Below are 26,185 nucleotides of genomic sequence, written 5' to 3' on the forward strand. Positions count from 1 at the left end.
ACCATTTATTTTCATTTTCTGTCACCTTTTTAAAAAACAAAACAAAACAAAACTCATAAAATCCTATACAGAAATAAACGATGTTTTCATAGGTAGGCAACAAAGGTATCTAAAATTCAAAATCAAATTCCCCTCAAACATAGATTCCAGGTCTACAGGATATAATTCCTTTGACAGACAACCCAACATCTGTTTTTATAAGCTTAAGCAAAACTGCTGGAAAAAAGGTCTACATTTTATAAGACGATTTCATTTTAAGTAACTAAAAAGGAGTAGGGGACGGGGAAATCATTGTATTCGTAAATGCTAAACAATTTCCTGAATGCTCAAAAACTACCTTATACCCTATAACTGCTTAATAATCTGTTAACAACCGGGTTTAGAATGCCTGAAACCCTCCGGCTCTTTAAAAAGTAGGCAACTGATAAACATTGAAAAGGGCAAACTTTGCACAGCAGTAGTTTTGAACTTACTCCACACAGGCTGCAGGATGGGGACTTGAATGACTGTTGGCCTGCAATCACAGACTTGCTCAGCAACTTTGCTATAATAGCTTCAAATTACAGGCCTGAGGAAATGCTCCATAAATAGCTGCTCTTTTTCCCTGCAAAGCCTCTTCATAGACCCAATACAACTCCACTACCAAAAATGGAGGAGTCACCATGGACTTTTTTTTTTTTAAGTTGAGAGAACTAGGAATATCCTGCTAATCACATTACTCATTTTGGGAGTATGAATCACAGTGCCAAAATCTGATTCACTGTTTAAATTCAACTTTTAGATTACAAAAAATTACAACGGATTAAATCAGTTTTTATAATCACTCACCTTCATGAAGAGAAAAAAATAAAATCTGTTTTCATGGGCCTTTAGAAAAATTGTATGCTTAGTTTTTGAAATTAAATGTTTGAGAATGTATTAATTCTCCTCCAGTGAACCAGTACTCCTTAAGTGTTCATTCATAAGAAACCTGAACATGTGTGGTGTAATCACAGAAAACACTTCTGGGAAACAGGAACCACATGAATATAAACAATCATCCTAAAGCCACTCCAAGTATTCACCTCCTGCATTATTTTACCTATATTTTATGTATATAGATACCCACATACAGGTATGTAACTTGATAACTCAGATAATTTACTAGTCTGTAAATTAACTCAAAAATTCAGTGAAGACCAAATAAAGTCTAACCCATCAGCAATAACAATGAACACTTAATTGAACTCAGGGAGGGAGAGAAAGCAACAAAGTAAATGAAACACAGGTACCAGAAAATCCAGGATCCCATTTCTGCTACAATTTTCCATTTCAGTTCATGCCTAGATTAATCTACAACAGAATGTGATAGAAGTGAAACTGTACAATGGCCTTAGGAGGCCTTAAAGCTTCCACCTTCTTCCTTTTGGCATGCTCCCAACAACATGTAAGGAAGCCTGGACTCCACAGCTGAATGATAAGAACATGTAAAAAGAAAGGCTCAGATGAGCTGGCACCAGGCATTTGAGTAAGAGACCTTTCAAAACCCTCCAGCCCCCATACAGCTGCCAGATACGGCTGCATAAATGACCTCAAGAAATAGCAGAACTGCTCAGCTGAGCCCAACTCAAATGACAGAATTGTTAAGCCATTAAATTTTCTGCAGTCAGTTAACGTAGCAATAGATAACCAATGCACCAAAGAACTTAGCTCCCTTCTGGCTAGGCACAGTGGCTCATGCCTGTAATCCCAGCACTTTGGGAGGCCAAGGTGGGTGGATCATGAGGTCAGGAGTTTGAGACCAGCCTGGTCAACAGGTGAAAGCCCGTCTTTGCTAAAATACAAAAATTATCTGGGCATGGTGACAGGCACCTGTAATCCCAACTACTCGGGATACTGAGGCAAGAGAATTACTTGAACTCTGGAAACAGAGGTTGCAGTGAGCCGAGATCACACCACTGCACTCCAGCCCAGGCTACAGTAGAGGCAAGACTTCATCTTGGAAATTAAAAAAAAAAAAAAAAAAAAAAAAAGGCCAGGCGCAGTGGCTAACACCTATAATCCCAGCACTTTGGGAGGCTGAGGCGGGCAGATCACAAGGTTAGGAGATCGAGACCAACCTGGCCAACATGGTGAAACCCCATCTCTACTAAAAATACAAAGATAAACTGGGTGTGGTGGCATGTGCCTGTAATCCCAGCTACTCAGGAGGCTGAGGTACAACAATTGCTTGAACCCAGGAGGCAGAGGTTGCAGTGAGTTGAGATCGCACCACTGCACTCCAGCCTGGCGAAAAAACATAGTCTCTTCTACCTCTCCAAAAATCAGTTAATTATGAGCTGTGTTGTAAACACTTTTAGAAGATCTTATAAGGTTAATGATACTGAGAAAAGAAACTCCATGACTTTAAAAAAAAAAAAAAACCACTCAATAACTCTAATAACATGTGAAATATTTAGAACTAAATCAGCCCACAAGAACGTGTTTGCACTAATAGTTTCAATAAAACACTTAACCTAAAAAGTCAGATTTAACTCGGCTTTACTGTGTTCTCACATGGAGCAGGGAGTGACAGCAAAGTCTTTTAAACATTCTATGTTTTTCATATATGTTATTTTTTTGTCAAAATTTTATGAAAATTCTTAACAGACAGCAAAACTGGAAGAAGTGTACAGCAAACATTCATATACTCATCACCTAAATTCTACCCATATGTTATTTTGATAAATCTGTTAACAAGGATATTAAAATAACATTACATGGCACCCAGTTTAAAAATGAATATCCCACAAACTTTAAGGAAAGAGATGTAGTATAATATTAATTCCATTCATTAAGATATATTATGCACTAGTTTCTACACTCAGGGTTTTAACATGATACCCTACTCTCTTAATAACTCTGCTTGATATGTATTACCACTTATTTTTTAGATAAGAAAACTGAAGTTTAGAGAGTCTATGTGACTTGCCTGAGGTCCTAATACAGTTAGAAGTAGAACTGAGGTTTCAACCCAGATCTTGTTAGTTCCATCTTCAGATTACAGAATCATTTACATGAAGGTGAAAAGGAGGCAGATGTTTATACCATCGTCATAGACTAGAAGACTTAATAATGTAAAGGTGGCCGGGCGCGGTGGCTCAAGCCTGTAATCCCAGCACTTTGGGAGGCCGAGGTGGGTGGATCACGAGGTCAAGAGATCGGGACCATCCTGGTCAACATGGTGAAACCCCGTCTCTACTAAAATTACAAAAAATTAGCTGGGCATGGTGGCGTGTGCCTGTAATCCCAGCTACTCAGGAGGCTGAGACAGGAGAATTGCCTGAACCCAGGAGGCGGAGGTTGCGGTGAGCCGAGATCGCGCCATTGCACTCCAGCCTGGGTAACAAGAGCGAAACTCCATCTCAAAAAAAAAAAAAAAAAAAAAAAAAAATAATGTAAAGGTGCCAATTCTCCAAATTTTTCTATAGACGCATTGCAATCTCAGAATTTCAAGAGGTCCTCTGGAGAACTTTATAGACCAATTCTTAAAATTTATTTGACTATAACAAAGAATAACCAAGACAAGATAAAAGGACTTTCTCTACTATCAAGACATATTCTAACGTTCTAGTAATTAAGACAATACTACTGACACAGAGAAAGACAACAAATGGGACAGAATAACAGATCTATACAACTATTATGGACAGAAGCGGAATCACTCATCAGTGAAGAGTGAACTTTTCAGTAAGTAGTCCTAGAAAAACTGGATATCCATTTGAGAAAAAAAACTCCTACACTCATACTATTCATAGTCAATTCCGAGAAGATTAAAAACATATATTTGAAACTTTTTGAATATAGAAAAGTGAGCCCAGTGCAGTGGCTCATGCCTGTAATTCCAGTACTTTGGGAGGCTGAGGCAGGTGGATCACTTCAGGCCAGAAGTTTGAGACCAGCCTGGGCAACATGGTGAAACTCCATTTCTACCTTTCTACCAAAAAAACAATAACAAATTACCCAGGCATGGTAGCAGTGCCACCTATAGTCCCAGCTATTTGCGAGGCTGAGATGAAAGGATCACTTGGGCCTTGGGAGATAGAGGTTGCAGTGAGCCAAGATTGTGACACTGCACTCCAGCCTAGGTGATGGGGACCCTGTCTCAAAAAACAAACAAAAAAAATGGCTCCATGTCTTAGGCACATGGAAGGATTAAATGCAAGCCATCACATAGAAAAAGGGGAAAAAATTCAAAAAAAACAAAAAACAAAAAAGCAGTGGGCAAAACATTTGAACAAGCACTTTAGAAAGTAAAACAAATGGCTAAAATGTATATGAAAATATGCTAAGATCCACTGGTGATTCAAACAATGTAAGTGAAAAACCACAATGATACTAATATAAACAAAGAAGACCAGCAAAAATACCATGCAGTGGATTGTCACATTAAGATGCACATACCCTGTGATCCAGCAATTCCAGTATTATATATCCTAGAAAAATTCTTATATATGTACACAGAGAAATCCTTGCATAGAAGACATACATATGAATGTTCACTGTAGCATCATACATAACACAAATGTTCCTCAATAACAGAATGGAAAAACTGTGGTCTAGCCATACAACAGAGCCACCCAGCTATGAAAATAACTATACAGTGATAAAAATGAACTACATTACCATTCACGAGTCCCGCAAAATTAATCAAAAGATGCAAACTGCAAAAATATTTGCAGATATTATTTCATTTATATAAAATTTTAATTATAACTGTCATAAGGACTGTGGCAAATTAAAAATGGCCACCATTTCTTTACTATTCCTCCCATTGAAAAACGAAGTCTAATGCCTTTGGCTTGAATCCATTCTGGTCTTGGTGACTGGCCTGATCAATGCAATGGGATGTCCAAGATAAGAAGCTTGAAACTTCTGCCAAAGCCTCTTGAAGTCACCTAAGAATTCTCAGCTGCCATTTAAGAAATTCACTTGCCTTCAGAGCACAATGCCACAAAGGCCACACACAATCACTCTGGTTGATAGTTCTAGCTAAGCCCAGCCTTCCAGCTATCCACACCAAAGGGCAAGCAAGACCTATGATTGAAACTATCTTTGGATCCAGTTTGCTGGCTGAATGGTACTGAGTGACCTCCATCAATGCCACATGGAAAAGAATCACCCAGCTGTGTCTTGACTGAATTCCTAATTCACAGATTTGTAAGATACAATAATATGGCTATTGTAAGCTGTAAGTTTTAGGGTAGTTTGTTATGCAGTAGTAGGTAACTGAAAGAGATGCACATGAAGATGGTAAAACTGAAAAATAATCCAGCCTAGGCAACATAGTGAGACACCATCTCTACAAAAAATTAAAAATTATGGTCAGGCACGGCAGCTCACACCTGTAATCCCAGCACTTTGAAAGGCCAATGTGAGCAGATCACCTGAGGTCAGAAGTTCAAGACCAGTCTGGCCAACATGGTGAAACCCTGTCTCTACTAAAAATACACTTAGCCGGCATGCACCTGTAATCCCCGATACTCGGGAGGCTGAGGCAGGAGAATCATCACTTTAACCCAGGAGACAGAGGTTGCAGTGAGCCAAGATCACACCACTGCACTCCAGCCTGGGCAAAAAGAGTGAAACTCTGCCTTAAAAACAAAAGCAACAACAAAAAAAACACAAATTAGCTGGGCATGGTGGCATGTACCTGCAGTCCCAGCTATTCAGAAGGCTGAGGCTGCAGTGAGCAGTGACTGGGGCCACTGTACTCCAGCTGGGCAACAAAGTGAGATACTATCTCTCAAATTCAAAAAAAGGTAAGACAAAATGCCAGAAGTTACCTCTGGATAGAGGGAAAGGGATGTGATCTGTGAGAGGTACATGGAAGGCTTCTAAAGAACTAGCAATATTCTCTTCATTATCCTGGAGAGTAGTTAACCTGAAAGGGTACTTCCGTCATAATCATTATTAAATATGTTTAATGCATTCTTATACATATTTTAACTTTTCATGGATTTAAAAAATATGCCGGCCAGGCACAGTGGCTCACCCCAGTAACCCTAGCACTTTGGGAGGCCGAGGCAGGCGGATCACTACGTCAGGAGATCAAGACCATCCTGGCCAACATGGTAAAACTCCATCTCTTAATAAAAATATAAAAATTAGCTGGGTGTGGTGGCATGTGCCTGTAATCCCAGCTATTCAGGAGGCTGAGGCAGGAGAATCACTTAAACCAGAAGTCGGAGGTTGCAGTGAGCCGAGATCATGCCACTGCACTACAACCTGGCGACAGAATGAGGTTCCAACTCAAAAAAAAAAAAAGACAAAAACAAAAAACATGCCATAGCACATTAGGAGACAAAGTACATACCTCTAAATAATATGGAGAACAATACTGAGATGTGGAAAAAAATGCAACTCTCAATCGTGTATCTATACATAATTCCATGCTATTTATAGCATCTTGGTATTTCTAAATCATAGTAGTAACAGATTAAATATAATAAAGTACTAATCTAACACTTTGAAATGAGAAAGCAAAAGGTTTCCTTAACAAGTCAACACCAGGCCGGGTGCGGTGGCTCAAGCCTGTAATCCCAGCACTTTGGGAGGCCGAGGCGGGTGGATCACGAGGTCAAGAGATCGAGACCATCCTGGTCAACACGGCGAAACCCCGTCTCTACTAAAACTACAAAAAATTAGCTGGGCATGGTGGCTCCTGCCTGTAATCCCAGCGACTCAGGAGGCTGGGGCAGGAGAATTGCCTGAACCCGGGAGGCAGAGGTTGCGGTGAGCCAAGATCGCGCCATTGCACTCCAGCCTGGGTAATAAGAGCGAAACTCCGTCTCAAAAAAAAAAAAAAAAGTCAACACCAAGTAACGTGAGAGACCCTTGATAATACTAACTAAATAGCTAATTTTTCAAACATAAATGTCCATAATGCAAACTCTTTTCAGTTATAACAGTGTTTTTGGACTAGGCATCTGTGCTTGTTTTTTTTTTTTTTGATACAGAGTCTCACTCTGTTGCCCAGGCTGGAGTGCAGTGGCATAATATCGGTTCACCGCAACTTTCACCTCCCGTGTTCAAGCAATTCTCCTGCCTCCTGAGCAGCTCAGATTACAGGCACATACCACCAGGACCAGCTAACACAAAAGTTTTATTAATAAATTTAAAATCCAGGCCAGGCGTGGTGGCTCACCCCTGTAATCCAAGCACTTTGGAGGTCAAGGCGGGCAGATCACCTGAAGTCGGGAGTTCAAGACCAGTCTGACCAACATGGTGAAACCCCGTCTTTATTAAAAATAAATAAATAAAATCCTAGAGTTTAGTAAGAATTGTAGAATTTTAAAAAAATTTTAAATAAAATCCTAGTGTTTTTAAAAACACATTTATTTATATATTCATTCTTTTTTTTTTTTTTTGGGAGACAGGAGTCTTGCTCTGTTGCCAGGGTGAAGTGCAGTGGCACAATCTCGGCTCACTGCAACCTCTGACTCCCTGGTTGAAGCGATTCTCCTTCCTCAGCCTCCCTAGTAGCTGAAACTACAGGCGCATGCCACCACACCCAACTAATTTTTAAATTTTTAGTAGAGATGGGGTTTCACCATGTTGGTCAGGATGGTCTCGATCTCATGAACTCGTGATCCACCCGCCTTGGCCTCCCAGAGTGCTGGGATTACAGGCGTAAGCCACCGCACCTGGCTTAAAACCAAATTATTAATAGTTTCCAAATTAAATTATAATGGTGATAGGCAAAGTATTAGAACATTTAAAAGTTATCTGAATAAAGTTGATTAATAAACAATTTCTCAAATATTTGGTTTTGATAACGTAAAATGGACTAGGCCATTTGTTTTTTCCTCAAATTCTAAAGCTTATTTTTACAATTCTTTAAATCTCTCAAAGTAGATGCTTCAATCATCAGCTGTTTTTCTATGCAACTTTATTTTTTGTTTTATTTATTTATTTATTTATTTTTTTTTTTTTGAGACAGGGTCTCGTTCTATCACCTAGGCTGGAGTGCAGTGGCGCGATCTTGACTCACTGCAAACTCTGCATCCCGGGCTCAAGCAATTCTCCTGCCTCAGCCTCCCGAGTAGCTGGGACCACAGGTACACACCACCATGCCCGATTAATTTTCGTATTTTTAGTAGAGACAGGGTTTTGTCACGTTGGCCAGGCTGGTATCACTTTTACAACAGAATTTCATTTCTTACTCATTTAATCCTAAAGTAATCAGATATTCACTGTCCATGGAACAAAATTTATGACACCATAAAGTGAACTATAGTTGTTTTATATCCAGAATACAAACAGTACCCTTTTTTAATAGTTCCTGTTAAAGCTTGAAAATAATCTCAAACTCGGCTGGGCATGGTGGCTCACACCTGTAATCCTAGCACTTTGGGAGGCCAAGGTGGGCGGATCACCTGAGGTGTCAGGAGTTCGAGACCAGCCTGGCCAACATGGTGAAATCCTGTCTCTTTTAACAAAAACAGAAAATCAAACACTGCATGTTCTCACCCACAGGCGGGAGTTGAACAATGAGAACATAGGGACAGAAGGAGGGGAGCATCACACGCTAGGGTCCGCTGGGGGAGGCTAAGGGAGGGACAGTGCGGGGTAGGGAGAAATGCCAGATATAGGTAGGTGACGGGGGGGATGGAGGCAGCAAACTACCTTGCCATATATGGTATGTACCTATGTAACAATCCTACATGATCTACACATATACCCCAGAACCTAAAGTGTACACACACACACACACGCACACGAAGAAGACAAAACATGTTGTGATATACAATAAGGAATTATTGAGGGCATAAAAATCATAATAAAAAAAATCTCAAACTCACAAAATTAACTTTAGAATACACATAGTAAATACTCTAGTTTGCATATGTAATTTCCATTGTGGGATACTTTTAAGAGTGAAAACAGCAATCATAATTATGCAGAAACTAGTCATCAATCAGGGAGACTACTGACAAATAAATAAGCAGTCTAGGGCATGTCATCCGCCAGTAAATATATCAAAAGCTACATACATACTGCTGAACAAAGATGGCAAGATCTCTCTTTATTGAAGTCATGGTTAGCCTCAATTATAGGAGACAGTTACCAAAGAAAAGGCAAACAAGGCAGATGACTTACAATGAAGTTTGGAGTTTTCAATGCAACCTCTGCAACCAGTTCATGAAGACTGACATGTTATTAATTTTGTCCCAACTACAGAGCAGGATCCAGTAAACCCTTAGAACAACGCCTGCTACATAGGTGTTTATAAGATCAAGAGACATCAGCTGGGCATGGTGGCTCAGGCCTGTAATCCCAGCACTTTGGGAGGCTGAGGTGGGCAGATCATGAGGTCAGGAGTTTAAGACCAGCCCAACCAACATGGTGAAACCCTGTCTCTACTAAAAATACAAAAATTAGCCAGGTGTGGTGGCACGCATCTGTGATCCCATCTACTCGGGAGGCTGAGGCAGGAGACTCACTTGAACCCAGGAGGCGGAGGTTGCAGTGAGCCGAGATCGCACCACTGCACTCCAGACACCTTCTCAAAAAAAAAAAAAAAAAAAGGGAGACCAAAAGCACATATAGTTTCACAGAAATAGCAGTTAGAATGACAGTGACAATGGCCTATTAAAGACTAAGCATTGGCCGGGCGCGGTGGCTCAAGCCTGTAATCCCAGCACTTTGGGAGGCCGAGGCGGGTGGATCATGAGGTCAGGAGATCTAGACCATCCTGGTCAACATGGTGAAACCCCATCTCTACTAAAAATACAAAAAAATTAGCTGGGCATGGTGGCACATGCCTGTAGTCCCAGCTACTCGGGAGGCTGAGGCAGGAGAATTGCTTGAACCCAGGAGGCGGAGGTTGCGGTGAGCCGAGATTGCGCCATTGCACTCCAGCCTGGGTAACATGAGTGAAACTCCGTCTCAAAAAAAAAAAAAAAAAAAGAAAGACTAAGCATTAGCTACTCTTTTGAGTTATAGTTTTAGAAACGATAACTACATCAAAGCAAGTAACCCAACACTTTATCCAGAACCAAGTGGGTCTTTTTTTTTTGAGAAAACCACCCAGTATTTGAGCAAAGATAGAGAACTGGCTTATATTGGTTTGTGGTTTTTTTATTTTTTTTTTTGAGACGGAGTTTCGCTCTGTCTCCCAGGCTAGAGTGCAATGGCACAATCTTGGCTGACTGCAACCTCCGCCTCCAGAGTTCAAGTGATTTTCCTGCCTTAGCCTCCTGAGTAGCTAGGATTAACAGGCGTGCACCACCAGACCTAGCTAATTTTTGTATTTTTAGCAGAGACAAGGTTTTACCATGTTGGTCAGGCTGGTCTCAAACTCCACCTGCCTCAGCCTCCCAAAGTGCTGGGATTACAGGCATGAGCCACCAGGCCTGGCCGAGAACTGGCTTATTGATGAGCTGTGCAAATTCTTATCTGCAGTATGATGGGCACTAACTCAAAGATGATGGGTACAAAAAGAGCATGGTTTATCCTGAAATATAGAGGACAATTACACTTACATACCATTGTGAAATAACAGTGACTATTTTCTCACCCATAAGGAGAGATCTGCCAGGCGTGGTGGCTCAAGCCTGTAATCCCAGCACTTTGGGAGGCCGAGGCGGGTGGATCACGAGGTCAAGAGATCGAGACCATCCTGGTCAACATGGTGAAACCCTGTCTCTACTAAAAATACAAAAAAATTAGCTAGGCATGGTGGTGCGTGCCTGTAATCCCAGCTACTCAGGAGGCTGAGGCAGGAGAATTGCCCGAACCCAGGAGGTGGAGGTTGCGGTGAGCCGAGATCGCGCCATTGCACTCCAGCCTGGGTAACAAGAGTGAGACTCCGTCTCAAAAAAAAAAAAAAAAAAAAAAAAAGAGATCTGTACTAGTCCTAACAGGAAAGCCTGTATACCCTCCAGCTGGGAGGGGTTAAAAGTGATTCTATTACATCATTTGGAGCCCATCCAAACTACATGATTTTGGAAACATAACCTATATCAGTCTGAACATGTGTAGAGGAAAAACAGAAACACCTGTATTTGAACTCTAGTTTTTTTTAAATCTTAAAAAAAAGGAGGTTATCCAGGAGAGGCCAGGTGTGGTGGCTCATGCCTGTAATCCCAGCATTTTGTGAGACTGAAGTGGGCAGACTGCTTGAGTCTAGGAGTTTGGGACCAGCCTGGGCAACATGGCAAGAACCCATCTCTACTAAAAATACAAAAATTAGCCAGATGTGGTGGCATACTCTTGCAGTCCCAGTTATTTGGGGGGCTGAGGTGGAGAATCACCTAAGCCCAGAGGGTTGAGGCTGTGGTGAGCTAAGATCACGCTACTGCACTCCACCCTGGGCAACTGGAGTGAGACGCTGTCAATCAATTAATCGTTATCCTGGAGAGCCTGGGAAATTTTAACTGTGACCCTAACACTGGTAAGAACTGGTTCCAGGCAGGGTCTCAGGAACCTCCATTTATTTAGCTCATTTCTAACCTTCGCACTTGGCTATTTTAACCCACTTCCTTATTTAACATGAACTAAGGTGAATCAATTCTGTTCTATTCTTCCTTGTGCGACTCAATATTTCAATACCTTTTATGACTCAGAAAACCCTCTTCTCTGACTGCAATATAGTGCTCTGGTCCGGTTTTGCTTTTATGAAGTTTTAAAAGGTTTCTGGTGAGGCACAGTGGCTCATGTCTGTAATCCAGCACTTTGGGAGGCCAAGCCAGGTAGATTACTTAAGGTCGGATTAGTTAAGGTCAGGAGTTCAAAACCAGCCTGGCCAACATGGTAAAACCCATCTCTACAAAAATACAAAAATTAGCCAGGTGTGGCGTCATGTGCCTGTAATCCCAGCTGCTCAGGAGGCTGAGGCAGGAGAAGCACTTGAACCCAGGAGGTGCAGGTTGTAGTGAGCCAAGATAGCACTGCTGTACAACTCCAGCCTGGGCAACAGAGCAAGACTCCATATCAAAAAAAAAAAAAAAAAAAAAAAAGATTTGCTTCCTTTTCACCCAACAGATTTTCCTATGTAACCACTTTTTATCTAAACAAGGACAAGGCTACTGAAAAAGGGGACCTGGAGAAATTCAATTTGAGATAAAAAAAATAATAAAGGGTCCTAACACATCTCAGCCATCATCTATGAGTGAATGTATTTTTTTTGCGGGGGGGGGGGGAGCTGGGGAGACACAGAGACTTACTCTGTTGCCCAGGCTGGAGTGCAATGGTGCAACTCGGCTCACTGCAACCTCCACCTCCTGGGTTCAAGGAATTCTCATGCCTCAGCCTCCTGAATAACTGGGATTACAGGCACCTGCCATCACACCCGGCTAATTTTTGTATGTTGGACAGTCAGGGTTTCACCATGTTGCCCAGGCTGCTCTCAAACTCCTGAGCTCAATATGCCCACCTCAGCCTCTCAAAGTCCCGGGATTACAGGTGTAAGCCACGGTGCCTGGCACAGGTGAATGTATTTTAATGTAAACCCAGTCTTTATTTGCTTTTTTTTGAGTTTGTTCATCCTTTAGAAATTTGCAAAGGAAAGGGGTATATGGGAGGTAGCTGTGTTGAGATCTCTTGTGTCTGAAATGATCTTTCTCTGTTAACATTTGGTGGGCAATTTGGTTGTGGCATTTAAGGTTATTTTCTCTCGAAATTTTGAAGGCATTACTCCATTTTCTTCTAGCTTCCAGTTTGCCAACTGAGTATTTGCTTCCCTTGGGGATTTTAATATTTTGTTCTTTATATTGGGGGTCTGAAATTTCATGATAGGCTTTGATATGTTCTTCAAATATGACTGAAGTAAGCATTTGCTTGTTAAAAGCACTTAAGAATTGTATTAGTTCGTTTTCACAATGCTGATAAAGACATACCTAAGACTGGAAGAAAAAGAGGTTTAATTGGACTCACAGTTCCTCATGGCTGGGGGGGAGGCCTCAGAATCATGGCAGGAAGCGAAAGGCACTTCTTACACAGCGGCAAGAAGAGAGACAATGAGGAGGAAGCAAAAGTGGAAACCCCTGATAAACCCATCAGATCTCATGAGACTTATTCACTATCACAAGAATAGCACAAGAAAGACTGGCCCCCATGATTCAATTACCACCCCTGGGTCCCTCCCACAACACGTGGAAATTATGGGAGATATTCAAGTTGAGGTTTCAGTAAGGACACAGCCAAACCGTATCATGCCACCACTGCCCCTCCAAATCTCATGTCCTCACACTTCAAAACCAATCATGCCTTCCCTACAATCCCCCAAAGTCTTAACTCATTTCAGCATTAACCCAAAAGTGCACTCAGTACAAAGTCTCATCTGAGACGAGGCAAGTCTCTTCCACCTATGGGCCTATAAAATCAAAAGCAAGCTAGTTACTTCCAAGATACAATGGTGGTACAGGTATTGGGTAAATACAGTCATTCCAAATGGAAAAAGTTGGCCAAAACAAACGGGTTACACAGCCCATGTGAATCTAAAAGACAGCGGGGCAGTCGCATTTTGAAGCTTCAGAATGATCTCCTGTCACTCCTTTAATCTTACATTAAAGTCTTACATACAGGTCATGCTGATGCAACAGGTGGGTTCCCATGGTCTCTGGCAGCTCCGCCCCTGTGGCTTTGCAGGGTACAGCCTCCCTCCTGGCTACTTTCACGGGCCGGCATTCAATGTCTGTGGCTTTTCTAGGAGTACGGTGCAAGCTGTCAGTGGATCTACCATTTTGGGTATGAAGGACAGTGGCCCTCTTTTCACAGCTCCACTAGGCAGTATCTGTGTGGTGGGGACTCTGTGTGGTGGGCTCCAACCCCACATTTCCCTTCTGCACTACCGTAGCAGAGGTTCTCCATGAGGGCCCCACCCCTGTGGCAAACTTTTGCCTGCACATCCAGGCATTTCCATACATCTGAAATGTAAGCAGAAGTTCCCAAACCTGAATTCTTGACTTCTGTGCACCTATACACTCATCACCAAGTGGAAGCTGCCAAGGATTGGGGCTTCCACCCCCTGAAGCCACAGCCCAAGTTGTATGTTAGCCCCTTTTAGCCACAGCTGGAGTCGCTGGGACACAGGCTGTCTAGGGTGCATAAAGCATGGGGACCCTGACCCCAGCCCACAAAACCACTTTTTCCTCCTGGGCCTCTGGGCCTATAATGAGAGGGCCTGCCCTGAAGTCTCTGACATGGCCTGGAGATGTTTTCCCCATGGTCTTGGCAATTTACATTAGGCTCCTTGCTACTTATGCAAATTTCTACAGCTGCCTTGAATTTCTTACCCCAAAATTTTCTTTTCTACTGCACTGTCAGGCTGCAAATTTTCAGGACTTTTATGCTCTGCTTCCTTTATAAAACAAAGTCTTTAACAGCACCCAAGTCACGTTTTGAATGCTTTGCTGCTTAGAAATTTCTTCCACCAGACACCTAAATCATCTCTCTCAAGTTCAAAGTTCCACAAATCTCTAGGGCAGGGGCAAAATGCTGCCAATCTCTTTGCTAAAATGTAACAAGGGTCACCTTTGCTCCAGTTCCCAACAGGTTCCTCATCTCCATCTGAGGCCACCCCAACCTGGACCTCATTGTTCATATCACTATCAGCATTTTTGTCAAAGCCATTTAACAAGTCTCTAGAAGTTCCAACCACATTTTCTTGTGCTCTTCTTAGTCTTCCAGACTGTTCCAGCCTCTGCCTGTTACCCAGTTTCAAAGTCGCGTCCACATTTTTTGGGTATCTTTTCACCAATGCCCCACTCTACTGGTACCAATGTATTGTATTAGTTCGTTTCCGTGCTGCTGATAAAGACATATCCAAGTCTGGGAAGAAAAAGAGGTTTAATAGAACTTAGAGTTCCATATGGCTGGGAGGTGAAAGGAACTTCTTACATGGCAGCAGCAGGAGAGAAATGAGGAGGAAGCAAAGGCGGAAACCCCTGATAAGCCCATCAGATCCCATGAGGCTTATTCACAATCATGAAAATAACACAGGAAAGACTGGCCCCCATGATTCAATTACCTCTTCCTGGGTCCCTTCCACAACATGTGGAAACTCAGAGAGATATAATTCAAGTTTGGATTTCAGTAGGGATACAGCCAAACCATATCGAGGATTCAGTAGAAAGTGAATTTGTAATGTTTAAACCAAATCATAAAAATTTGCTAATATGGCTGGGCGTGGTGGCTCACGCCTGTAATCTCAGCACTTTGGGAGGCCTAGGCAGGCGGATCACCTGAGGTCAGTTCAAGACTAGCCTGGCCAACATGATGAAACCCTGTCTTAAAAAAAAAAAAAAAAAAAAATTGCTAATAGTCACTGTTTTGGGCTTAGAAAATTGGCAACTTTCTATAGTCAACCTATAATTATAAACTGGATTCACAAAAATTCAGCTTACATACAACTTTTTAAAAACCTACTGCATGCCTCTCTGCTCAGCCCAAGGAGGAAATGGATTATTCAAACACATGACATAGCCAAGAACAGGGATGAGACCCCACATTGTCAAGCCGAAGAACACTGGTATTCGGTCCTAACACCCATCACCACTGGTGCTCTCCAGACTGGCACACTTTTAGCAACAGATAGTGGCCACTAAAAGAAGAAATTACCAAGATACTGGCATTCAGGGGCTCCTTCAGGGCTTGGTCCCTGTTGTATTACTCCCCAGTGAAGCCCACCAAGACAATGAAGGCATCAGCATAAAATATAAGCCGGGCGCGGTGGCTCAAGCCTGTAATCCCAGCACTTTGGGAGGCCGAGGCGGGTGGATCACGAGGTCAAGAGATGAGACCATCCTGGGTCAACATGGTGAAATCCCATCTCTACTAAAAATACAAAACATCAGCCGGGCATGGTGGCGCGTGCCTGTAATCCCAGCTACTCAGGAGGTTGAGGCAGGAGAACTGCCTGAACCCAGGAGGCAGAGGTTGCGGTGAGCCGAGATCGCGCCATTGCACTCCAGCCTGGGTAACAAGAGTGTAACTCTGTCTCAAAAAATATATATATATAAAAAGAAACACTCAGTATAATATCCTAAGGGAGGTATTATATTACTACAACCATTAAATAAGAGCAGCATGTTATTAAAAATAACAAACAACGAGCTCAGAAAAGACTCCCTGGAAATTAAGAATGATAAGCCAGTACAGTGGCTCATACCTGTAATCCCATCACTTTGGGGAGTTGAGTCAGGCAGATCACCTGAGGTCAGGAGTTCAAGACCAGCCTGGCTAGCAAGGTGAAACCCCATCTCTACTAAAAATATTTTAAAAATTAGCGGGGCATGGTGGCAGGTGCCTGTAATCCCAGCTACTCAGGAGGCTGAGGCAGGAGAATCCCTTCAACCCAGGAGACGAAAGCTGCAGTGAGCCGAGATTGTGCCATTGCACTTCAGCCTGGGCGACAGTGCAAGACTCTGTCTCAAAAAAAAAAAAAAAAAAATAAAAAAAAAAAAGAGTTTTCTGGGGACAAAAGAAAATCAGGCCAAGCACATTGGCTCACAACTGTAACCCCAGCACTTTAAGAGGCCAAGGTGGGTGGATCACTTGAGCCCAGGCATTTGAGGTCAGCCTGGGCAAAATGGTGAAACCCTGTCTCTACAAAACATACACACAAAAATCAGCCAGTTCCAGCTACTTGGGAGGCTGAAGCAGGAGTAACACCTGAGCTTGGAAAGTCGAGGCTGCAGTGAGCCCTGAGCGTGCCACTGCACTCCAGCCTGGGCAACAGAGGAAGACCATGTCTCAAAAAAAAAACCCAAAAAATCTGGCTAGGCACGGTGGCTCATCCCTGTAATCCCAGCACTTTTGAAGGCGGACGCAGACAGATCACTTGAGCTCAGGAGTTCGAGACCAGCCACGGGAAACATGGTGAAACCCCACTTCTACCAAAAATACAAAACTGTAGCCAGGCATGGTGATGAGCATCTGTGGTCCCAGCTACTTAGGAAACTGTGGAGGGAGGATCACTTGAGCACAGGGGGGCAGAGGTTGCAGTAAGCTCAGGTCGTGCCACTGCACTCCATCCAGGGCAGCAGAGTGAGACCCCCCTCATCTCAGAAACAAAACAAAATCAACTGAAAATTTAAAAACTAAAGTTGAAGGAATCTCCCAGAAAACATAACAAAATGCTAAGTGAAAGAAAATAGTGAGATAAAATAAGAAAATTAAAGAGTTAGTCTGGGCCGGGTATGGTGGCTCACGCCTATAATCCCAGCACTTTGGGAGGCCGAGGCGGGCGGATCACCTGAGGTCAGGAGTTCAAGACTAGTCTGGCCAACATGGTGAAACCACATCTCTTAAAAAAAAGTTAATCTGACTAGCAAGAATTCCAGAAATAGAGAACAGATAAAATAGGCTGGAAGAAATTACCCAGGAACTAATAAAATAAATGTTTTCCAGGACTTAAAGATTCCAGAACTGAAAGACAGTCCTGGAAATTGTACTTTAGGGCAACTGCACTGCAAAATCTTAAGGGGCATGATCCAAAGTAAAAACTCAGTGTCTTTACAAGAACTGATGACACATGACCAGGCATTGTTTACAATGAATTTTAAAAGATCATATCAAAGACTATTATGAAATTTCAGACCCCCAATATAAAGAACAAAATATTAAAATCCCCAAGGGAAGCAAATACTCAATTAGCAAACTGGAAGCTAGAAGAAAATGGAGTAACGCCTTCAAAATTTCGAGAGAAAATAACTGTAAATGCCACAACCAAATGCCCACTAAATGTTAACAGAGAAAGATCATTTCAGACACAAGAGATCTTAACACAGCTATCTCCCATGTACCCCTTTCCTCTGCAAATTTCTAAAGGATGAACAAACTCAAAAAAGAGCAAATAAAGAAAGAGAAAAAATAGGGTATCCAACCCAGAAGAGTGGTCCAGGACTCCGTAGGATGAAAGCCAAGGAACATCCTAACGTGACAACTCTGAAGCAAAAAGTTTAGCACAGATCAAGAAGCACAGAGCAGGAAGACAAAGAACTCTGAGAACCCCTCCAAGGTGGGCAGAAAGCAACAGAAATGAAAACAAGAAATCACTCAGTTAACAATTGGCCTGTCAAGGAAATATAGAAGTTTCCAGAAAATCATAGTACATTATATGACTCAGCTGCAGACATAACATGAATTGTCATAATGTAAAAATATTTAACAAAATAATTACAGTAATTATAATGGGAGGATTCAGAAAAGAAGGATTTTGAGGGGTGATGAAGATTCAATAGCAATATAACATATTTTACAAATATGGAATTTTTAAAGTACCGGGGAAAAAAAGACCTAAAAGAAGTGGAAAGTGCCTACCTCTGAAGAATGCAAGTCAGAGATTAAGAAAAGAGGGTCACTGCTCTTTTTCTTTATATACCTTATAATATTAAAGGATTTTCAAATCAATGTACAGGTTATTTCCCTAAAAATTAAATTTCAAAATATATGTTTATACACAGGATATGAAAACAAGGTTCTCTGAACACCCCTCATTGGTAGAATCCTGCGCTTCCTTCCCTTTCTCTTTTTTGAGACAGTCTGGCTCTGTCACCCAGGCTGGAGTGTAGTGGTGTGATTCTGGGTCACCACAACCTCTGCCTCCCGGGTTCAAATGATTCTTATGCCTCAGTCTCCCGAGTAGCTGGGATTACAAGCATGTACTACCATGCCCAGCTATTTTTTTATTAGTTAATAAAACTTTTATAATATTTTAATAATTTTTATTATTCTTTTTTTTTTTTTTTTTTTTTTTTTGAGACGGAGTTTCACTCGTTACCCAGGCTGGAGTGCAATGGCGCGATCTTGGCTCACCGCAACCTCTGCCTCCTGGGTTCAGGCAATTCTCCTGTCTCAGCCTCCTGAGTAGCTGGGATTACAGGCACGCACCACCATGCCCAGCTAATGTTTTTGTATTTTTAGTAGAGACGGGGTTTCACCATGTTGACCAGGATGGTCTCGATCTCTTGACCTCGTGATCCACCCGCCTCGGCCTCCCAAAGTGCTGGGATTACAGGCATGAGCCACCGTGCCCGGCTATTATTCTATTTTTAGCAGAGGCGGGTTTTTACTGTGTTGGCCAGGCTGGTCTTTAACTCCTGGCCTCCAGTTATCTGCCCGCCTCAGCCTCCCAAAAGGCTAGGATTACAGGCATGAGCCACTACACCAGGCCCCTTTCTCTTTTCCTGAATTTTCTAATTTTCTCTAATAAATGTTAGTTTTATAATAAAAAACATATGCCTGGCCAGGTGCAGGGGTTCACACCTAAGGATCACCTGAGTCCAGGAGTTTGAGAACAATCTGGGCAACATGGTGAAACCTCGTCTCTACAGAAAATTTAAAAATTAGCCAGGCATGTTGGTGGATGCCTATAGTCCCAGGTACTCAGGAGGCGAGGTAGAAGATCACACAAGCCTGGGAGGTAGAATCTGCTATAAGCAGTGATCGTGCCACTGCACTCTACATCTGGGTGACAGAGTGAGACTCTGTCTCAAAATAAGCCAAACAAACACAAAAAAATCACATACCGGCCAGACGAGGTGGCTCACACCTATAATCCCAGCACTTTGGGAGACCAAGGCGGACAGTTCACGAGGTCAGGAGTTTGAGACCAGCCTGACGAACATGGTGAAACCCCCGTTTCTACTAAAAATACAAAAATTAGCCAGGCATGGTAGCACACACCTGTAATCTCAGCTACTCACGAGGCTGAGGCGGGAGCATCTCTTGAACCCAGGAGACAGAGGCTGCAGTGAGCCGAGATCACGCCACTGTACTCCCACCCGGGCGACAGAGCTAGAGTCTGTCTCAAAAAAATAATAAAATAAATGCATAAAATCAGAGGCAGCAGTGAGCCCCATAGTGGATGCTTTAAACAGTGGGTAGTACCGAACCCTATATCCTATATATACTACAGTCTTGGGATCTGACAACTGAGGTGGCTACTAACTGACTGATGGATTGGTGGGGTGGGGGGTAGTGTAAACAGTGTGGATGCAATGGCCAAAGAGAGTATTCACATGCCAGATTGAACAGCACAAGATTGCAGGATTGCATCACGCTACTCAGAACACTGCAATTTAAAACTTATGAGCTGGTTTTTCATTTTTGGTTTTTTTTGAGAGAAGGTCTCACTCCTGAAGCCCAGGCTGGGATGGACTTCAGTGGCACAATCACTGCAGCCTCAATTTCCTTGGCTCAGGTGATTCTCCCACTTTAGCTTCCCAAGTAGCTGGGGCTACAGGCAGGTGTCACCATGCTTGGCTAATTTTTTGTATTTTTAGTAGACAGGAGATCTTGCTATGTTCGTCAGGCTGGTAGTCTTCAACTCCTGGGCTCAAGTGATATTCCCACCCTCAGCCTCTCAAAGTGCTGGAATTACAAATGAAGGTAACACGCCTGGTCATGAATTATTTCTGGAATTCTCCATTTTAATATTTTTATGCCACAGCTGATGGGAAGTAACTGAAACTTTGGAAAGTAAAACCATGGATGGTGGGGAGGGGCTACTGTCCATGAAGGAATAAGAGGGAGGACTGTCTTATAAATATAAAACAAAAGAACCCCCACATCCATGCCTTATACAGGAAAAAAAAAAAAAAATCCCCATCTTGCTTCACCTCCTAGGTGGTAGGGTGTGCTTTTTATCCCAAAAGCCTGCTCCATAGTAGTCACTTCAGGATATAAGAGAAGTTGAATTTCAAGCAACTTTCTATACTACAATCAATTTTGTCAAAGCATATAGTAGCATTTTAACAAACACTACCTTTACTCCAAATCCCAAATCAAACCTGCAGCAATTTTCATGCAAGTATCAACTCTCTGAACATACTTAACTGGCCAAATAAAAACCTTACTTTAAACACAAAAAAAAATTCTCCTCCCTTTAGATTAGGTAAGCAATTACAAGAAGAGAAAGGAAGGAGCTTTTAATAAAATGTCCCCTCACCCATCCCCAATTGAGAATCCTGCTGAAGAATATCACAGTCAAGTGACTAACATCCCATAAAGAGACAGAGACACAAAGTGACAGCAAATGAAGTAATGGCACTAACCACAAATAAAGCATTGGAAATAAGTGATGGAAGAAAACCCAAATAATAGATACTGTCATTTGCATTATTCTATTAATTTGCAACATCATTCAAAGAAACAACAGACTGTCACTTGCTGTGTTAAAAATTATGATTCTTCACATGCTAGGAGCAAAATGAGGATTAAATACTGACCACTTTCCTTGTCTAGAATATTAAGGGGGTTGGGGAGGACTACTGTGATTTAAACCGAACTTCTTTGTTTGCATTTAGAAGGGGTCAAGCCCTACGTAAATAAAAGTGCTTCCACGGTGGCAGTACTTGTTTCCAGGAAACTTGGTGCTACAGCACTTGAGCAACCAGAACCATGAAGCAATTCTTCTTCATAGAAACAGCAATGTCCCTTTCATGGCTTGAAGTTCTGATTAATCCTAGAATCAGAAGCCCTTTTTGTAAGAAGCGCATCACTTAGTAACCACAGTTATAGAACCACACAGCTCTTTAAGACCTCCCTTTATACAATGCTACTTAGCTATTATTAAAAACTTTCAAGCCACGATTAATGGTTAAATTATGCTATCACAGAGGGTAGCAAATTAAGTTTGAATAATCTTAAATCTTAGCAACTGATTTTTTAAAATGACTTCACTTTGCTTTGTCCCAAGCCTAAATTTCAATATGTTTTGGCAACAAAAATGTTTACAGTTTACCTCTCCTCAAAGTCTTAAAGTACAAGGCAATGCAGAGTTGTGAGAGCATGAGTATTTTAAACTGTGAATTCACATTATTTTCCTAATTGCAAAGTAAAATATTCTCTACACCACTAAAGAGGACTGATCTTAGGGTTGTGAAAACCTGGGTTTTTTTTTTTTTTTTTTTTCCCCCAAGTTTCAACTACTCAAATGCTAACAAGATGTTTTGGTTTTTTTAAATGGCTAACATAGAACTTTAGGAAAGGTTATTTTTTAAAGGTGATTTTAAAAAGAAAATTAGTCTACCACCTTGCAGTCAACAACTAAGTCTGCTACATTTAAACTTGTCCAGATATTTCTTAGTTCTAGAAAGTAGTTCACTAGAAGTTAGATGCAATTGATTGCTATACATAGGCTCTACAGTTCTAGTGAACTTCTTTCTTAGGTCACACTAAAAATATTCTATTATTTTTCCCAAGGAACATGTTAATCTCTATGTTCTATTTACTCTGTCACACCTACTATCATCCAACTGTTTTTCTTCTGCCACTGATGAATACAGTTCCTCCAGGGTTTTCTCCCCAAATTACTGTGAGTGCCATTCTTCCCTGGGATGCCCACCCACCGAGCAGAAGTAAGCTCTGCCCCACCCCCCAGGGCTGAGGGCGTACTTTCATCTTCTCTCTCCACTCAGCCTCAACAGCAAGACAAACAGGCAGAGACTGGCTTTCTCTCAAATGGGGAAATACTTTGTGATTGCAATTTGAACTGTTTTTTGTTTTGTGTATACATGTGCACGTGTGCAACTTAACATTTAATGGCAAAATTACAAGCTTTTCATTTTTAAAGGGAAACCATTTAGGTTATACTTGCTACAGAAAAAAACAGCAGAACCTTATTCTTTATGAAACTTCCTTTTTAAAATATCTAATCTTTATTATAGTAACAACATACACTGCATTATGTTCAGTCTTTTTTTTTTTTTTTTTGAGACAGAGTCTGGCTCTGTCACCCAGGCTGGTGTGCAGCGTCAGGATCTCGACTCACCGCAACCCCTGTCTCAGCCTCCTGAGTAGCTGGGACTACAGCCGTGTGCCACCACACCTGGCTAAATTTTTTATTTTTAGTAGAGACAAGGCAGGAAAATCCCATGAACCCAAGAGACAGAGATTGCAATGAGTCGAGATCCCACCACTGCACTCCGGCCTGGGCAACAGAGCAAGGCTCTGTGTCTCAAAAAAAAAAAAAAGAAGAAGAAGAAAGAAAAAGAAAAATAATCAGCCTATGTATAGCAATCAATTACATCTATAAGGCAAATTAATGTTGGAATACGGATAAGTTTTATGCCACACAATATCAAAAACTTCTGAAAAAAAATCCTTTTAAAATTGTATACCAAGATACTCAAATATAACTTAATGAAATCACAGCCACAAAAACCTTTAATCTTCACAGACTAAAAACACTGTGGCCAGTTATTCAGAAAATGATAAACAATGGAAATTGAAACAAAACTATCCTTTAAAAATTATTTGAACATTATTAAAACAATGCAAATGTAAAAACTTTGAAAATCATTAATCCAGATCCCTTAAATCAAATTATAAGGTACTACATGGTACATTATACACAAGAAAACACGTCTTTGAACATTATTAACAGTTACAAGGTATCAGAGTCAACAGAATAAACTTGCAAGTAAAAACACTCCTTGAAACCAGAGACATTATAGAATACTAATTCAGGAAGTTATTCAGCAGCTTATAAAGAAATAGGAAGTTGTTGACCAACTACTTGAAGAACTATTTCCTGTAGGAAAACCATAAGACAGCTGAAGAAGGTAATAACTCTCAGAGTCATAAAGAGAATGAATTCCTTTGAAATGAAAGCTCAATGCAATGGTAAAGAAATTAGTTTTGAACAGTAAACACAGAGTATTATATGGCTAAGCCTTGTTTACATACTTCACATTTGTCCCGGAGCTTGAAAATATGCCATTGATAAATGTAGCTAGCACCATACTTCCATCATATCACTTGCCAAAATAAGGTACAAGTCTTCTCCAGAAGATGTCACTGACCTAAGAAGGGCTTTAAAACGACCAATGATTGGCTGCTTATAATCTTTCAATAATCATGCTGCCTGGAAACTAGAGGATAGGCCAACTGACTTCAAAAACTCAATCATCTATGGTCACAAGGCAACAACTGGCTGTTTCTGAAGTCAACATTTTTAAGTTTTTTCTCAAATTACATCATCTTGCCTGTTTGGGTCATTTATGGTCAGAGTTCTTCATGCCAAATATAAATTTCAATAAGTTATAGACTTTGTAACTTAAAAGTCAGTTCCAACAAATATCTAAAACGACGCATTTAAATAAAATGTTTCCCTGTGGAAATAAGTATAAAATATGCAACTAATTTGAATCTTATCCTACATCAGGTTGACAACACTCTTCTTTAGATATAAAAGTATATAGATTCCAAAGACAGTCCTATTTTAAAACATCAAAAGTAGGATAAAAATGAACTTTGACAATAGAAAGTTGGCACCAAAAGGTTAGTTTATCATCATCTTTGACTCATGGTTAGGGTATTAATCTCATTTATCTGTTCAGTACACAAAAAGAAGTTATAACAACTGTACAGCCCGTAAAATCATGGAAGTAGCTAACGGAAGAAGGTGAAATAATCTTATTTCATAATATTTTTCCAAATTGCATTTTGTTCGTAGAGCGGATACTCTTTACAATGTAAAAGTTTATAAGCCCACAGCATTCATCTTCCCCATCCAATGTTTATGGGCCTCCCATAGAATCCCTGACAGATACCAACTAACCATGATTTTACCTGCATTTATTGAGCAAGATTTACCTGTCCAAGAAAACTCTTCTACTTCTTAAAAGTTTTATATGAGAAAATTCCTAGGACTAATCTTACTTCCATATGAAAGTTCCCCGTAAACGCTGAAAGAATCATCATGTCTTATCTCTTCTCCTCACAGTTTTTTCTTTTCCAGGTAAGTATCTCTCTATCCTTGCAACCTTTTCTCATACGACGTAATTTCAAATTTACTTATTTTGGCCTGGTTTATCTTCCTTACAGGCCCATAGGTGATAGAGGTGAATGAGGTGACTGGGGGCAGAGGGCATATACCCTTCACTAATCCATCTATTTATCAATACCTTTGTACCGCAAAGGAAGAATCAATGGAAACTTTGAAAAATGAATAGTCATTCCTCAACATCTATGGAGGATTGGTTCCAGGACCTCCTACATGTACTAAAATCCACAGATCCTCTGGTCTTTCATATAAACTGGTAAAATATTTGCATATAACCTACACATATTCTCCCATATACATTATATCACTTCTAGATTCCATATAATGCTTAATACAATGTAAATGCTATGTAAATAGTTGTTACATTATTTAGGAAATAATGACAAGGAAAAAAGTTTGTACATTATTCAGTACAAATGTAATTTTTGTCTGAATATTTTCAATCAGAGGTTGGTTGAATCCATGAAAGTTGAACCTACAGATACGGAAGCCCAACTGTATCTACAATATTTATTTCAGCTCAAAAAAAGATCATTCATTCAAAATAAGGAAATTGTAGGCAGGTATCACCTACAAGCAATTATTACAAGATATAAAGAGCTAAGAAGAGCATAAATGTTGCTTTTTAAACTTATACTTTTAGCCACAGCATCAACCAAAGAACGAAGGCAAGCAGCTATTAAGCTGTTTAAAAAAATCTCCCCAGGTCAGCATGTGACCCAGCAGGGAGAGGTTCAAAAAAGTGCAGCCTTTCTTTTTCTTCCTAACAACCTGGTTTGTTTCCACTCCCTTCCCCTTCAAGACACATCCTTCACAGCTAGCAGCTCTTTCAATCATTTACTTTGGATGTCTGCTTGAGAACAAATGATCTTGCTCATGCAGATGAGTTTGCCAGACTTGTGTGTACTTTCCATTCTCAGGCCCTTTACTGTTCTGGTTGAAATTTGATCCTTTGAAATGGATACTAGGACACCAGAAAATGAATTTTAAAAAAAGGAAAAGAAAAAGTTGCAGGAAAGGGGGCAAAAAACTGTAGGAATTTTTTCATGATCAAACCTTTCCCTCTGCTCTTCTGTAAGTTTGTCACAAAACTTTCTATCTTACATTACAAAGTAGCAACCCACCCTGGAAGACAATCACTATAAAACACATATTAGGATTCACATAACAAAACACCATTAATGATATTATCTGTTATAATAAATAAATGTTACATTTGCCTTAGGAGAAGACTATCAAGACAGATCTGAACCAAAACTTACACTGTTTTTCACTTTATCTCAACCTAATTAAACACTATTAAATGAGAATTTTTAAAGACATCAATTTCCATCTATAATAGTTTTAATCAACATTTTGTATATACTTGATCCAAACAAGCCAGAAAAAAGTTGAGGTCCTACCTGTAATTTCAGAATTAGAGGAGAGAAA

The 26,185-nt window shown here is 40.9% G+C and overlaps 1 protein-coding gene across 12 annotated transcripts in view; it reads right to left on the reverse strand.

The window, feature by feature from the left end:
• YAP1 (Yes1 associated transcriptional regulator) overlaps window positions 1–26,185 on the reverse strand; it is a 131,196-nt gene that overhangs the window by 100,248 nt on the left and 4,763 nt on the right. The window lies entirely within an intron of this gene.

The sequence above is a fragment of the Sapajus apella genome, unplaced genomic scaffold, assembly GCF_009761245.1.
Source record: "Sapajus apella isolate SASKATOON/1434 unplaced genomic scaffold, GSC_monkey_1.0 scaffold34, whole genome shotgun sequence".
Taxonomy (NCBI): domain Eukaryota; kingdom Metazoa; phylum Chordata; class Mammalia; order Primates; family Cebidae; genus Sapajus; species Sapajus apella.